The sequence below is a fragment of the Aegilops tauschii genome, chromosome 5, assembly GCF_002575655.3.
Source record: "Aegilops tauschii subsp. strangulata cultivar AL8/78 chromosome 5, Aet v6.0, whole genome shotgun sequence".
Classification (NCBI taxonomy): Eukaryota; Viridiplantae; Streptophyta; class Magnoliopsida; order Poales; family Poaceae; genus Aegilops; species Aegilops tauschii.
In genome coordinates this window covers 439,652,805-439,669,627 of record NC_053039.3, presented here as the reverse complement: position 1 = coordinate 439,669,627, position 16,823 = coordinate 439,652,805, and the positions used below count along the sequence as shown (strand labels likewise).

The following is a 16,823-nucleotide window of genomic DNA, read 5'->3' as shown; positions in this document are numbered from 1 at the left end:
AAAGTACAAGTACGACGCATGTGCCATCTGATCACTGATCATACGGCCTAGATGCTCATATCACCGTAGCGGGTAATTAAGCTACGGGGAGCACCTAATATGAGCAACGGGGAGCCGTTGGATCCAAGACGCAGCGGCACACACGAGGCCTGAATGTTTTATTTGCAAAGACTACTCCCAAGCCATTGGATCTCACTTCCAACGGTGTAAAAACTCGTATCACCATAGCATCTAAGCTGCGGGGTGGATGTGATATTCTATGCCGCTGTCATTTTTGTTCGTAAACTTGCAAAATACGTGTAACTTGTGCCGTTACTTGTCTAACCGCGCAAAGTGTTTGTTAAAAAAACCATCCTACACTGAAATATCGAAACAACACACGGGGGTCCCACTTGTCATTAATTAAATTTGGACCTAAAACTAACAAATCTGAAAGACGAGATTCAAACTGGCAACCAGGACGACAAAGCGTAAGTCGATAGCCTGAAACAACAACGGTTGTTGGCTTTGTCCCAAAACTTGATTTTATTCAGTATTACGTTGAGTAGAGTAGAGGGAGTGCCTCCTCTACACATGCATGACCGTTGACTCACTTACTGGTGGGTCCCAGGTGTGCGATCTCTCTCTTCTCTCCTTCGTCTAACCTTTGCACGGGCACACACGAAGAGCGGCACTAGCTTGCCGTGGTGTTATTACAACTAAAAAAAAGCTTGGAAAATAGAAGAATCACCTAGAACAAGAGACGTTGTGGCTGGTCGAGACAGATCTAACCACACCTATCCTCCGTGCCATGTTAGCATGATGAAGCTGTGTGGCTAGTGGGGTGTTTTCAACCAACTGGCTGGGTCCCGAGGTCGAACCATAGGTACTACGTCTGATACAGTAAATTTTTACACGCACATTTTTCCTCCGTGCCGAGACATGGCACACCCTACCGCGCGGTTTCGGGGTCTCCTGGGTGGTGCACGCATATATTCTTCCTGACGTGGGACGCCCTAGCGTGCGTTTTCGCCGAAGCAAGTAAATAAATGAGTCGTCAAATCACGAAAGACGACTTTTCCCGCCGAGTACATCAGTGAAGCACGGTGGCTAGCTAGTTGGGCTAGTTCGACTGATTAGCTAGGCCGCCGCCACATTTGTTTTTTCACCCCCTTTCTTATCTACTTGCCGGCAGGTAAATTTAAACATCCACCGCGGCATTGCTCTGGTGTTTGAGTGCGGCAGGATTTTTAATTTTTTGATTGACGGGAGCAGGCGCGGCAGGATTTTTAATTTTTTGATTGACGGGAGCAGGCGCGGCAGCAATTAGTCACGATGACTCCGCCTGTAAAACCCACTGCTCCCTGATGTGAGAAGTCGTCGACTGGTGTTTTACCATGGTGAAAACCAAAAGATTCCCCGCTCCTCGGCTGGCTCCCTTCGCCTTCCCGTAGATTGCATTGCCTTTCAGCCGTTTTGCCCCCTGCATCACCAACGTCGTGCGCCTCGAGAAGCAGAGGGACCACTACAAGAAATATGTCAACTTGTGACCCTCACTATTGGCTGCTGAAAGGTCATAGTTTTTCATTTGCGACCTTTTTGTGACCAAAAACAGAAGGTCAAAAGCTTGCAGTCGTAAACTGAAATTAACGACCTTCTTTGTGAGAAGGTCGTGGAAGGCCACGACCAAAACAAAAGGTCATAGATTCTATGACCTTCTATTTTGGTCGTTGGCTCTCTGCCCAAGCCACGTCGGATCCGACGTGGCAATCTGACGTGGCAAAATTGCGACCAATTGAGAAGGTTGTTGATAAGATTCAGCCCGGTCCAATTCGACGCCTTACATGGGCCGAGCCCACTAATTCAGCCTTTTTATTAATTTTTTATCAATTTTTGATCAGCTTCATGGGCCAAGCCCAAAAATTCAGCCTTTTTATTTCCAGGCCTCATCCATTTCATAGTCCATTTAATTAAGCCTTTTTATACCTTTTTTCATAAATGCGCAATATTCCAGTCCACTGTTGTTTGGGCCATAGCCTTTTTAAAGACCAAATATTATTCGATCCAATAGAACATTCAGCCTTTTCATTCACAGATTTCTTTTACACATTTCAACAGCAAACAATCAATAATTCTCACAATTAAATGATCAAATCCAGAAATCACTCAATGAAACTCACAACAGCACATACACGTCTGCACGATCCATCAAGTGTGCTTACAATCAAAAAGAAATACACATGCACCAAAACATGGTGGCAACATCAACTAAAACTATTGTGCACATCTCCAGGCTTCTTCTGATCATGGTCACAACAGCAGCCACCTCAACAACATTAGATCCTGATCTGCATAAATTATAAGTAAGATATAGTGGAAGTTAAATGATTGCCAATAAAAAAATATCCATTCAAGAGAATAAAAATTACACATAAATGCCCAAATACCTCAGTTTAGTAAACACTAGGCATGGCATGGCAAAACTTCCAAAACTTGACTACAACACATCAACCTGATGATGTTCTACTAAGACATTCAACACACCAACAATACTAGCATACAGGTACCAGCACATCTACTAGCTACTAGTGCGGGTCATGCAATGAACATCTACTGGCTACTAGCACAATTGCACAAGCAATAGAAGCAGCAGCAGCTACTAGCACAATTTTACAAGCAATAGAAGCAGCAGCAGCTACTTAGCACTGCTAGCAGTAACTACTAAGTACTAACTAGTAGCAGCCAATAGCTAGCAGCAGCGAAACTTACACTGCAGTAGCAAAATAGCAATAGTACAGGCTACAGCTAGAGCATCAACAACAACAGTACATCTACATCTAGACTCTAGGGAGCATCAACAGCAGCAGTACATCAAATGACACCTTGTTGTGATAAATGACACCTTGTTGTGATGTAACAGCATGGTACAACTGACTTGCTTCCAGAACAAAGTGTGGATTATATAGAAGAGTAGAGATCTGTGTCCCTTGGAAGCACATCAAATGTTAAAAATCAGGACTGGTTAAATAATAATTGTATTCTTCTCTACAAGCACATATGAGTAGTTAATAAGTACTGATCCTATCAAGTATGGCAGGCTTGCAACATGGAGATGCATACATGACTGAGCACTAACATATTATGGTATGACCGGGGCTATACCTGTCCAGGACAATGCGTGTTGCATCCAAGAACCAGGTTCTGGATCAGAGCTACATTGATGTTGCATCCAACAATTTACAGGCGGCCTGTCGTGAACATGAACATATTATGTCAGGGAAAGCGGATACTTCGTCTAAATAAATACATCTTATTGCAGGAACATTTCATTGATTCCGTGGCGGAAACGTATAACACAGATGATGATACACTAATACACTGTGCATACTTGAAAATGCCAGAACAGTTAAAATTATTAAACTGAGAGCAGTCACAGCAACACAACATACTTGAAAATGCCAGATTTAGCATACCTCTATTCCTACGTACTACTACACATAGGTTAACAACTAGGATAGCAATAGAGCATGCCATGACTGCAATTGGCTGACTGATTGCTTTAGGTCATAGTGCCAAGAACACTGCTACATGTACAAGTACAAAAAAAGAGGAATCTCAGGCCTCTATATCCGCTAGTTTCTTAGGCAACAAACATCATTGCAAATTTTGATGAAATGCATAGGTCCAGCCGATGATTACCCAGCAGCAACTACTACAGACATTGGCTGGAGAAATGCTCATCTTTTTATTCTTTGTAAAAGAAATTTTGAGTTCAAGCAGTAGCACTAGTTACTGACTACACATGTAGGTGCATATGCAGGTGCATACTACAGACTACAGTACAGCACCAACTTGACACCCGAGTAGTCCAACTTGATAGGTGGGAGTAACATTTACAGTATCAAGCTTGGACTTGCATCCCACGTGTCAATTCTTCTACTACCTAGAAGCTAGAGCATGCATATGCAGGTGGTATAACATAACATAAAGAGCAACGACTTGATAAGTCTGCCCCAATAGTCCAAGTCATGGAAAACCAAATATTTCAACTGATCGAGAAAGACCTTGCAGAAATGGCCTCGTCCACACCTTTTCTTGGCCCCAAACTGAGGCCTTCCATCATCCACTCGAGTTCGCCATTATTGCTCAATGTACGAAAGATGCCTGCCAGGAGGACGAAATCAAATGAATAAGAACCCCACATAAACAAAGAGGCTGAACAATGATTCTGCAAAGTATATTCACATAAGTTTGCTTATGAAGCTAGAGCTAACAATCTAAAAATTCAGAATCATAGTGCCTCATTCGATAAATTATTGTATACACATGAATATTGTAGAGCTACAAAGATAGCACACGTGTGAAATGTATAGTACAATACTGTATACTTGTTGTGTGGATATGTATAATTAACCATCAGTGTATCCCGTCGCGAATACAATTAGACTACTAGTACCTAGAAATCATATGCAACTCTGTTTTTGCTCTAGACCAGCCACAAGATCATAAAAGAAATCATAAGTATCTGGTGCATTTGATATAATAAAGCAGTTGCCTGAACAAGCAGAAGTTCTGCATCTTCACTCTGTAGCAACATTTCATGCCAAATGGTGATATTTACTCTGTAGAAACATTAATATAGGATATCATTTTATTAATTCAGAGTTGGGATGAGCATTTTTATTCTGCAGCTACTCCTTTTTATGAGTTGGGTTAGCCCTGTACTAGCTATTCAGAGTTGGGATAGCCCCGTACTAGCTATTCGATCTTCTTATTGCCTCCTAGTAAAATGTCTAAGCAGTTACCAACTGCATGCACAGAGTTACTTTTAAAGTAGTTATTTGGGTGAATAGCAGTCGGTAACTAAGTAAATTTCCTTATAATTTTTGTACTAGGTAGAAGATGATAATTGGTTTGGACGAGCAGTGCGTCTATCCCGGCAAGCCAATGATTAGCATTTAACACTTTTGAGCAAAGAGGCAAAACGGAGATTGGGGAAGGGATCTGAACTACGATCCAGCACCTGAACAGGCTGAGGTACTTCGCCGGCAACCTACGGCACGAGCGCGAATCTGGCAAACGGCAAATCTGGACCCCCTCCTGTGTTCGTATGTCTGCAGTGGCGCATCAGATCCCTTCTAGGCTCGAGCCATCCCCCGCTCACCCCAAACCAAATTCCTCAGCCTCAGATGCAGCCGCCCACCTGCGGTGCTTTCTCACGCGATCGTTACCAAGATGCAGCGGCGGAGATCCTGGTGGGCGCCGGTGGTCTCGTCACTGACGGAACGTTGTAGCGACGCATTAGTCAGATTGGGACCAAGCAATTTACAAATCGGGAGGGGATGGGATCAGGGCGCGTGCGTGCGCGATACCTTGAGGGTACTGCTGCTGCTGGTGCTGGGGCGGTGGCCTTCTTGCTGGCCCTGAACGGCTTGTCGGGGTCATCATCGTCGTCTCCTCACGCACGGGCGCGCCGGCCGTCGTGGTTCCGGCGACCTCGGACAAAGAGGAGGGCATCGGCGTCCTCGGAACGGAAGCAGAGGAGGCCAAGGGAGCGGAGACGAACACGAACGCGTTGCTGGAGTTGCAGACGGTGAAGACGGGTGTGCCGGTGAGCGCGTGCGCGACCTCGTTGGGCCTGAGCGTGAGGGATTGAGCGGTGCTACGGGGCCCCGGCGAGCGCGGGGCGCGGGGCGGCTAAGCGAGAGGCGAGGTTGGAGAGTAGTGCTGGAGGAAGGAGGAAGGAGAGTAGTCAGCGGCGGCTGCGTCGCCGCAGAAGCTGCAGAGGAGCACGGTGCGCGGCGGTGGGACGCGGGAGCTTCGAGAGGTGGGAGGGAGAGGGGAGGGGGATCTCGATCTGAGGGAGGGAGAGGCGGTGGGAGGGATCGAGGGGAGCACCGTCGATGGCGGCGGCGAGGAGATGGGGGGAGGAGGGGTGCGATGGGAGGAGGGGATCGATGGGATCTGGGTAGGGTTTGGGTAGGTGGATGCGGGTGGGGTTTTCTTTTTCATTTTCTTTTTTTCTGTACATAAATGGATGGATGGATGTGGTATGAAGAGATGGATGGATGGATGGGCGCCATGTCATCGATCCGTGTGACAACGAATTCTAGAAATGGGAATAGAGCACATATAATTGTGTTTTTTCTTTTGTTTTTATTCTACTTTTTCACATGAAAATATCAAATATTGATCTCATATTGTGCACAAGAGTGCATCTTCGAATGCCAAACAATGTTACCTAAGGAAGTTTTCATTTTCTTTGAACAAAAACTCAATTTTCCATTTTTCTGAGTACCCAAAATGGGTTTAATTGTGAAGGGCCTACCAAATATTTGTTGCAAAATTGGACCAAATCATTTTTCTAAAATACTAGGCCATATTTAATGCACAATTGACCAAATGGTTGGGTGTAAAAAGTTTTGATCCACCTCTCGTGAAAAAGACAAATTTCCGCCGATTCAGTTGGAAGCGGCTCAAATTTGAACTGTAGTTGCCTTGTAGTTTGCTCTTTATTTTTTCCAAAAATAATTTCTAGGTACATAAGTATCTATTTGATCATATAAACACCAAAAAAATTCCAAGATTCAACCACTAGCTAGGAACGGTCATTCCCGCCGTTTTGACCGCATTTTGAAACGGGCATAAAAAATTCAAAAAAATCAAAAAATCGGGAAACCTTCGCATTGTGTCATTATATGTGGCCAAGTTCCCAGGAAAATAACAAACTTGTAATACGGCAATTATTTTTAAAAAAATGTTCTCAGAAACGAGCTATCACGTGTGGAGATCAACAGCTTTCAAGCCAAATGATCAATCTTATGGCCTCATTCATGGCATAGTTTGTTCAAATGATCTCATATTGTGCACAAGGGTGCATATTGGAATGGCAAACAATGTTGCATAAGGAAGTTTTCATTTTCTTTGGACGAAAAAACCATTTTCCATTTTTCGAGTGCCCAAAAGGAGGTTTTTTTTGTGAAGAACCTACCAAATAATTGTTGCAAAATTGGACCAAATCATTTTTCTAAAATACTAGGCCATATTTAATGCACAATTGACCAAATGGTTGGGTGTAAAAAGTTTTGATCCACCTCTCGTGAAAAAGACAAATTTCCGCCCATTCAGATGGAAGCGGGTCAAATTTGAACTGTAGCTGCCTTGCAGTCCGCTCTTTATTTTTTCCAAAATCATTTCTAGGTACATAAGTATCTATTTAATCAGATAAACACCAAAAAATTCCAAGATTGAACAACTAGCTAGGAACGGTCATTCCCGCCATTTTGATCGCATTTTGAGACGGGCATAAAAAATTCAAAAAAATCAAAAAATTGGGAAACCTTCGCATTGTGTCATTATATCTGGCCAAGTTCCCAGGAAAAATAACAAACTTGTAATACGGAAATTATTTTAAAAAAGTATTCTTAGAAACGAGCTATCACGTGTGGAGATCAATGGCTTTCAAGCCAAATGATCAATCTTATGGCCACATTCATGGAATAGTTTGTTCAAATGATCTCATATTGTGCACAAGAGTGCATATTGGAATGGCAAACAATGTTGCCTAAGGAATTTTCCATTTTCTTTGGAGGAAAAAACCATTTTCCATTTTTCGAGTGCCCAAAAGGAAGTTTTTTTGTGAAGGACCTCCCAAATAATTGTTGCAAAATTGGACCAAATCATTTTTCTAAAATACTAGACCATATTTAATGCACAATTGACCAAATGGTTGGGTGTAAAAAATTTTGATCCACCTCTCATGAAAAAGACAACTTTCTGCCGATTCAGTTGGAAGCGGGTCAAATTTGAACTGTAGCTGCCTTGTAGTTTGCTCTTTATTTTTTCCAAAAATCATTTCTAGGTATGAAAGTATCTATTTAATCAGAGAAACACCAAAAAAATTCCAAGATCCAACCACTAGCCAGGAACGGTCATTCCCGCCGTTTTGACCGCATTTTGAAACGGGCATAAAAAATTCAAAAAAAATCAAAAAATTAGGAAACCTTCGCATTGTGTCATTATATGTGGCCAAGTTCCCAGGAAAAATAACAAACTTGTAATACGGCAATTATTTTAAAAAAGTGTTCTCAGAAACGAGCTATCACGTGTGGAGATCAATGGCTTTCAAGCCAAATGATCAATCTTATGGCCACATTCATGGCATAGTTTGTTCAAATGATCTCATATTGTGCACAAGGGTGCATATTGGAATGGCAAACAATGTTGCCTAAGGAAGTTTTCATTTTCTTTGGACGAAAAAACCATTTTCCATTTTTTGAGTGCCTAAAAGTAGGTTTTTTTGTGAAGGACCTCCCAAATAATTGTTACACAATTGGACCAAATCAATTTTCTAAAATGCTAGGACATATTTAATGCACAATTGACAAAATGGTTGGGTGTAAAAAGTTTTGATCCACCTCTCGTGAAAAAGACAAATTTCCGCCGATTCAGTTAGAAGCGGGTCAAATTTGAACTGCAGATGCCTCATAGTTTGCTATTTATTTTTTCCAAAAATCATTTCTAGTTACATAAGTACCTATTTAATCATAAATACATGGTTTGGTGGCGATACGTCGAGGTTTGGGCGGTGGCCGAGGGCCCCAACTGTAGAGCGCGTAAACTCGCATGCCCGCCGCATGGTCACCGTGTGACCGTGGTGTTGCCATGTGTTCTGGGCGGCGTAGGCATGTCTAGTGGGTTGGGCACTCCCCAGGTAGGTGCTAGGAAGAAAATTACAACATAATATTCTCACGAGGAGACCGATCGCTGCTCAAACATGAATTAGCAGCCAAGTGTTTGATTAGAGGTACGAGAAATGTACATGGCTAATGGGCGTGAGTTTTGGCTGAGGTTGATCAGTTACTAAGAAGACCGTCTTCACAAATTTTCAGCTCAAAAGGAGGAACCTAGGTGGTACTTGCTTTGCAAAGTACCACACTGGACATAAATACGAATGTTGAAGCTGGGCTCAAAATAATGAATGGATTGAGCTGTCATTTGGTGGAGGATGGTTATTTGGGCATAGGAAAGCACCGTAGAAAATGGATACTATTTGGACATGCCAAAGTGGTACTTCCTTCACAAAGTGTTGTTCTGAACAGAATAGGAAAATGAATATTGTTGAATTATTATTTAACAAGGTAATGAAGGTTTTTTACATATTTGATGAAGATATGACCCAAAGAATTTATGAGATTTTTTTGGGAATTTTGGGAATGACAGAAATATAGGTTGCTTCACAACCTAGGGCAAAAATTGCCACATGGACATGACACATAGGCAAAACTGATGAGGTGGCGCCTAGTCATAGCAACCCACCACAATTTACAAGGTTATGACCATCTATATTGGTCGTGATCAGCTAGAAATAAGGCAGCGGACTAGTGCTATCTGCTTTATGACCATTTCATGTAAGGAAATTACGACCTTTCTGACCAAAATGGTCGTTATAGTTTAGGGTTTGGAGACCCCCGAACAGCTTTTGACCAATTGGTCTGAAATGGTCATAGATCTATGACCAATTCTTTCAGGGTCACTGACAGAAGGTCACTAGTTGACATATTTCTTGTAGTGGACTTCGGTGGTGTTTAGGCGCCCTCTGCATGGGCATGTCCATGTCGCGCCGCAACATGACCGTTGGATCAAACTCAGACGGTGCAGATCAGTCACTGTAGCACAAAGCGTGTGGGTGTGTTTGGTTGCATTCTCATCTCAATATAGTGTGTATGTCACCTTACGAAAACCAAATAATCCCAAAACACTTAGGCACGGTACATTAACTCCCTCCCTGTTTCTTGTTTTGTGACATATCAACCAATAAGAGACGTGGGCCGTGCATGCTTTCAATGACTTGAGACTAATAAACATGACATGCAGTGGTTAGTTCATTGCATGCAATGCTATTAATTACCAAAAAGACATTAAGTTTTCTTGTTTTCCTCTCCGCCTATGTCGCAGTGCACAACGTAAGATGACTTACACACCTAGACGGAGTAGTTGTTTCCTCTTCGTGTATTTGTGTTAACCTACTAGTGTGGACTCATGCACCCTTCATGCACTCTGCCAAACACCCAAAAGTGGGTCGAGAAGGGAACTTTTGCTCCCATCCCGTGCACAATTCATACACCCTGCCTAACACTATTCGTGCTTCATCTGGTTCATGTTTCGTGGAGCACTGTAGCACCGTACTCTCCGTGTGCTGTAGACCTAGTTCTGTTAACATTGATCTCACCGTTCATTCTCGACCGGACAGTCGAGAAAGCGGTACTATGTTACTACATTACTGTTCATATAGTTGACATGCGCACAACATCATTTGTCGTCTCATATCTTACTACACTAGCAACAAGATTATGTAGTACTGACGTATGAACCACTGCACATGCCTAGTAGTAGGAGCACTGTGTATGTTCAAGTGGCTGCCATGTTTCGCACTCCTCTGTCGTAAGAGTGGAAACGCTTGTTGTAATCATTTTTTTCTTCAGAAAAACAGTGGACACGCTCTACTGTGCGGATCCTCCTCCAGCCATGCACTAAATTACTCACTTTCGCCGACGTGTGGGAGATCCAGCATCGGGGTCCACCAGCCATGCACTAAATTACTCCGTAGTAGAGTGACGGTAGACTACCCCGATCGAAGCGCCACAGTAATGCCCAATGAGCCATCAAATCACAAAAGCCCCTCCTTTCTAGCAGTAAGTTGGACGGACGAAGCAACCATCATTTCACTCTTCTCTCTCATCTTCCTCTCTACCCAACCCTCGCTTCTCCCTCATCTTGTTCCTCATTTCTTCAAGAAAACCCCGACCTGCTTCTGCCATTGTTCTTCTCTCCCAAAGAAGGAAAGGTGAGCGCATCAATGGTGTTGATTCTGGCCAAGGCCCGGTCTTGCAACGCCGAGACTGATCCTATAACTCCCTCTCTTTTCTTATTTTTGGTTTGTGATTATGGTTTCTTTTCTTTTATTTCTATTTGACAGTTTCTTGATGGACGCTGGAGCACCGGCCGAAGTGATGTCTATGGCTCTGGCCAAAACCGTCGAGGCTCATGGTACGAAGAAGCGCAAGCACCCCGTCGAGACTACCGCAGACAAGCTCAAAGCCATCGCCCCGTCCAAGCCCCCCCTTCTCCGGGATCCCTCATTAAGCAAGTCCGGGATCCCTCGTGTTTTTTCATCTAACACGCAGTACTAGTACTAGTAGTACAACTTTCTGGGTGATCTTGCATGTGATTTTTGTGTGCCAAATGACGGTTCTAAATTCCTCTTTTGACCAAAACATGCGAGAGGTTGACACTGATTTCTTATAGATTACTTTCAACTACTCCCTCTGTCCCAAATTTCTTGTCTTAGATTTGTCTAGATATGGATGTATCGAATACTAAAATGTGACTTGATACATCCGTATCTAGACAAATCTAAGACAAGAATTTTGGGATGGAGGGAGTACTTTATGAACATCAATGCTACCTTTGAAGAGGGCATATTTGCCTCAGTAACTTGTGTTATGGATATTGCAAGTAATCCCTCTGCTCTCATGCCTTTGAAGACATGTTCTAGTGTCTTTGTTCACTCATTTCTGTGCGTATATGTAGTCATATATGGAGTATAATATCAAAAATCATCTTATATTTCTGAATTAAGGTAGTAATAAAATATGGTTTCTGTTTGAATTAGAACCAGGTCCGCGATGGAGATGAAGTTCTCAAAGTCATGCCATGTGAACTGGAAGACCTGAGGATGAGTTCTACTGCTAAACTATCTAGCTGCTGTGTCCTTGTCGCCACGTGTCCTGAACTAGTGTTTTCCCGTAGCATTGTTGCCAGGCGTGTTCTCGACTCTGTACTTGACCACAACAATTTCCTGGTTGTGCCTTCAATTACGAAGGGTGTGGTTCTTGTAAATCTTCCCAACAAATCTGATGCGGCCTGTCTTCATGATCATGTTTATGAGTGGAAAGACCACTCTGTTAGGTTCTCCAAGGTTGACAAGATGGTGATGGTGCATGTAGACATCTCTCACGAAGTCCATGGCCTAGTCAGTTATGCGGGGTTCATCCCGTAGGTCGGTGGCAAGAATAGTCTGCAGAGTTTAATTAGTGCAACTTTGCTTGTCTGTAGTAAGTACTATTGTTCAGTACTTGATTTCTGTTTGTGAACCCTGTATTGTTTATTAGTACTGCCACTTTTGGTGTGTGGTCAGTCCTGAGAACGGTCTATGTTAATGTCTGTCCACTCAATTCAGTCTGTATATTTTGAAGTATCCAGATCATCTTTTTTGTGAGGACGGTTTATCAATTATGGTTACACTCCAATATCTGTATGCATTGCGGGTTTTATCGCACCCACCAGGATTTCCAGTCCCATGGATGTTCGGTCCATACGATTTGTCACGACCTTTGGACTGTCCTGCTTGTGGGAGTAGGCGGAGCCCCTGCATGCCACCCGTAGTTGGACGATCAATCTTCTGTTTAGTACTTAAACATAGTGATTTCCTGGTAAGGATTCACTCGTGTCACATCAAGTAAATCTTATTGATTTACTATCTAAATCTTATGGATTTAATGTCATGTTTTCTTTCTTTTCTTGCAATTTTATGATGCAGGATTTTGCCATGTGACATTCATCACAGAGTAAACCGTTTGGTTTGCTCTACGGTGGCTATTTTTGCAGGTTTCACTTCTTATGTCGTGTCAGTAACAAAGGCACTGTCCATCACTTATATTACTGGAAAAAATTGGATCAGTCTGTTGTCTGAGTACAAGATGAATCCCTATGATGAACTGCAGTTTGGTTTAGCAAAAACGCCACAATTAGTCCTTCTCGCGTTTAAAAGAAATAAGAAAAAAACTGGATCACGGTCACGAAGCCTAGTCAAGTTAGAAAGCTGATAATACCAGACCAGACACGATCGCCGCTGTCTCGCACATCGGTACCACCTTCAGCAACGGATCGAGCACCGGCAGTTGCTCTAGCACTGACAGCGGCAGCAGCTCATTCTGATCCAACTGAGGATTGGGCACCGACCGTGTCAGTGGATCAGGCTGATCTACCGGAGGATCGGGCATCGACACCGGCACCTGCTCCGACACCAGCACCAGCTCTACAAGGAGCGCCATCTCCGGCAGCAGCAGCGGCTTCGGCACCTGCACCAACACTTGCACTTGCATCTGCTCCGGCCCGTGCAGCGGCAACCGAACGAGCAGTTGCACCGGCAACAGACTGGGTTGCAGTTCGCACTTCATATACCAAAGTCCTTACAAAAACCGACATGTCCACCTTCTTGGTAAGCATTGGCCGCCCAAGTGTTTCATTCTTTTTTATTTCCATGTTGTTTCGCATGATTCACTTTGTTGATCTAACTGTTTGGGTATGTCTTCTTGTTTGCAGACAGAGAATTCCTAGATCAACGAGGGAGTCGTTCAACAATCCGGGCGACAGCGGCCAAGTTTCTCTTACCATGCGCAGCCTTGGTGTGAATGAACCTGCTCAATATACCGTAAGTACAAAGGATGGTTGCATGATGATTGGTGCTAAAGGATGGTCAAGGTTCAATTCTAAATCATATCTTGCGGTAGGGGATGATGTCAAAATCGAACTTTCTCGGCAAGGAGAGCTGGTCCAAATCAACTTTGAAATTCTTCAGTACTGCCGAACTGATCTATCCACCGAGAGATTTTGATGTAGTACTCTGGCATGGTGAAACAAGTGTCCTGTGTGTATAAGTAGTACGACAGTATCATTGATAGAATTGCAACTCTGATTGCTGGTTAGGAACTGTCGTTTGATTTCATTCCAACAGCCGATGTGCTTTATTCAATTTTGTGTATTCGCCTTGCGACAGCATCTAAAACCAGCGCCGTACCGACCGCTTGCAATATGAAAAGCGCTGAGGTAGAACACATGGGCCCCCAAACATGCAGGCCCCACCGGCCTATGGCCCAAAGTCCAGAACCGTGAGCCTGTCTGAGTATTTCTCAGCTGAACCCCCATAATGCCCGTGCGTTGCACGTAACATCAAGATGCATTTGTATGAGTATTTTATCTTGTGAGAGAAAAGGATGAACGAGGGAAGGCCTTATTTGCAAATGCGGAGAGGTGTGTGGGTACCTTTTTGCAAAATTGCCATAGTTTCCTTCCTATCCGTCAGATATAAATCGGATGGCCTATATTGCAGGATGACAGGCACACCATCATCACCAACTCGTCTATACCGTGTTAAAAAACTCTGTTTTTTATAATTGTGTGTAATAACTAGTTACTCCTGTCTTTATCCTTCCTTGCGCTGATATGTGGGGCATCCGGCAGCGGGGTCCACATGCCATATGCACCAAATTAGAGTGCACAACAGCACGGTAGACACACCCCGGTCGTAGCGCCGCATTAATGCCCAATGAGCCGTCAAATCACAAAAAAAAACCCCACCTTTCCAGCTTTAGCAGTAAGCTGGACGGACGAAGCGGCAATATTTCACTCGGCCTGAATCCCTTCTCCCTTGTCTGCTTGTTCAGAGAAAACCCCCGCTCGGCGATTGCATAGGGTTTTCTCATGGAGAACCTGGTACGAATTCTTCATCCATCCCCGATAAATCCAAGTCCCTTGGTCGCGGGTACTCCTAGGATGGCAGCCGCCGCCGTTGATGCATTTTTCTTCCTACTGAATCTAGTGTGTTTCATTTGCAGTGCCCAAAGTGCGAGGACCCTACGGGTTTCTGCGCGCTCGGCGAGACGCCACACTTGTTCCTTCTCATCCTAACACAGGATTTTAAAACAGGCACAGTATGTTCCTAGAATCCTCTTTTCTATCCGGGAGGGTGGGGTTTTTTGAACATGATGTCGACTAATTTGGAAATTTGGATTGCTATATTTGGATAAAAGGTACGTACCATGGTCAACACTGACGTGAAGGAGGAATGTATTTATAGATTTGGATATAGGGAATACATTGTGTTCTCATATTATTTTTCCTGCAGTGCATTCCTTGCTCTGCCAGAACACATGTACTCAAGATGCTCGGCCTTGCCATAACTGAATACACCAGTTTATGGTAACAGTGAAGACAAGCCATGGACATAAGTTTCGAGTTGGGTTCATGAACCAAGAAGATCGCTGCTTTTTTTATGGCCGAACTTGGATAAACTTTCTCAAATGTTACGGTCTGAAAGTTGGCGCACGAATGTTGATCGAAATAGAACCTGGTCTCATCTTCACTGCGATCTTCCACCCTGACGTCGTTCCAATTGTTCATCCATGTTAGTTTTGCATCTGGTTCTTGCTTGTTGCCTCGATTACTTCTTAATCCACCTATTCTGTCTAACTGATCACAATTTAACTTTAGAAGTAGCAATGAATCTCTCACGAAGATGCTACTTCTAACTAATATTTTCTTATAATTGGTGGCACGTGTAGGTTTTGTCAAAGTTAAGCAGGCTGCTTGTTTGTTATTCTGTAACAACTCGGCTGTTACTGATGGCACTGAAGTTGACAGGGACGACATCCACAAGTTCCTACACTTTATTGATCGTCTTGAGGTCGTTGTGGGTTGTTCCAATGGTGGAACGCCATGTGGGATATGTGTGCCACTGCTGCACTCGTTGAATAGGTCCAACTTTGTCGAGAAACTTATGGTACGAGCTATTTTCTGTTATATATGTTGTTCATAAACTATTGCTTATACACAGTTTTACAGCTGTGATCTTCTTGAAACAGAAACTTCCCAGTTCTATTGTTCCTATACAGATGCCTGACCATGGTCGGGTTAGACTTGCGCTTGGTCACAACATGATGTTTATGTCGACCTACTCCATTCCCCTTGGAGGTGAAAAGATACTTATTGATGGGTGGTCTCAAATAATGAAGGCTCGTCCATCTTGGAGAATAGGACAGAAGATTATGTTCCTGCTTTTCCATGGATCTAAAGCGAATATCATGTTTATTGACCACATTGCGAGATGAAGCCGCTTTCAGAAGGTTGTGGATGCGCGGGGTGGCGCCTGGGGCTTGGCGACCTCACCCTTGGTTAACTATAGGCAAAGTAGCACTGTTCGAGGCGTGCTTTGTACGGTTGAACCTGTATAAGTACTCATACTGCTTTCAGCTATGGTTGTTAAGTGCCCCTACTGGTTTCAGTTAAGGTTGTTAAGTACTCCTGCTGCTATTACAGTCTGTCGGGTTTCTTCTGTCCTGTCTTCCTCCAGCCGCCAAAACCAAACCAGCGCCGGCGGGGCCGCCTGCTTCCGCCTCCCACGGCTGGCTGCGCCTCAGTGCACGCATCGCCGCCCCACCGTCTCCTAAATCGTTAACGCCGACGTCCGAGGCCTCGCCGTCATCCTCCGCGCGCTTTGGTGTGCTCACCGCGGCGCCGCCCTCTCGCGTTGTCAACATGGTCAACAAACAACAGGAATCGGTAGAAGTACGTGGAGAGGATGACATTAGGGCCCACCATGTTAGCGTATGGAAAAATAAAATGCTTCCTCCTAGTGTTTTCCTGACATCTGGGACCCACGACATTGTGAGCGTATATAGTCAATAGACAAGAGAACAGCACAAGATCGGCTGACATCTGGGATGTAGCAGCTCGAGCAGTATTTTTTTGTTATTGTTGAGACGGAGCAGGGTTTGAACTGGGCTGTGGCCCGTCTAGGCCAGGTTTATATTTTATGTTCACCATGTGACCAGCCCAGCTATTTTTTCTTTGTGAAAATGAGCCCAGTTTATTTTTCCTGAAGAATACCCAATCCAGGCCTACTTATTTTTCTACGCCCTGATGGGCTGCAACTCTTTCAAGACGCCTGCAAATCTTGAAAGTAATATGAAATGGGTTGTAAATATGAAAACATATGACAAATT

General features: G+C 43.8%; 1 long non-coding RNA gene across 1 annotated transcript; it reads right to left on the bottom strand.

The window, feature by feature from the left end:
• Positions 1-2,017: 2,017 nt before the first annotated feature.
• On the bottom strand, positions 2,018-5,263 carry LOC109780659 (uncharacterized). The gene is made up of 4 exons (XR_005757843.3): positions 5,003-5,263; positions 4,044-4,143; positions 3,142-3,227; positions 2,018-2,327 (listed from the first exon to the last, which is right to left on the bottom strand). It is a non-coding gene; the product is annotated as an uncharacterized lncRNA (long non-coding RNA).
• Between the last annotated feature and the right edge of the window lie 11,560 nt (positions 5,264-16,823).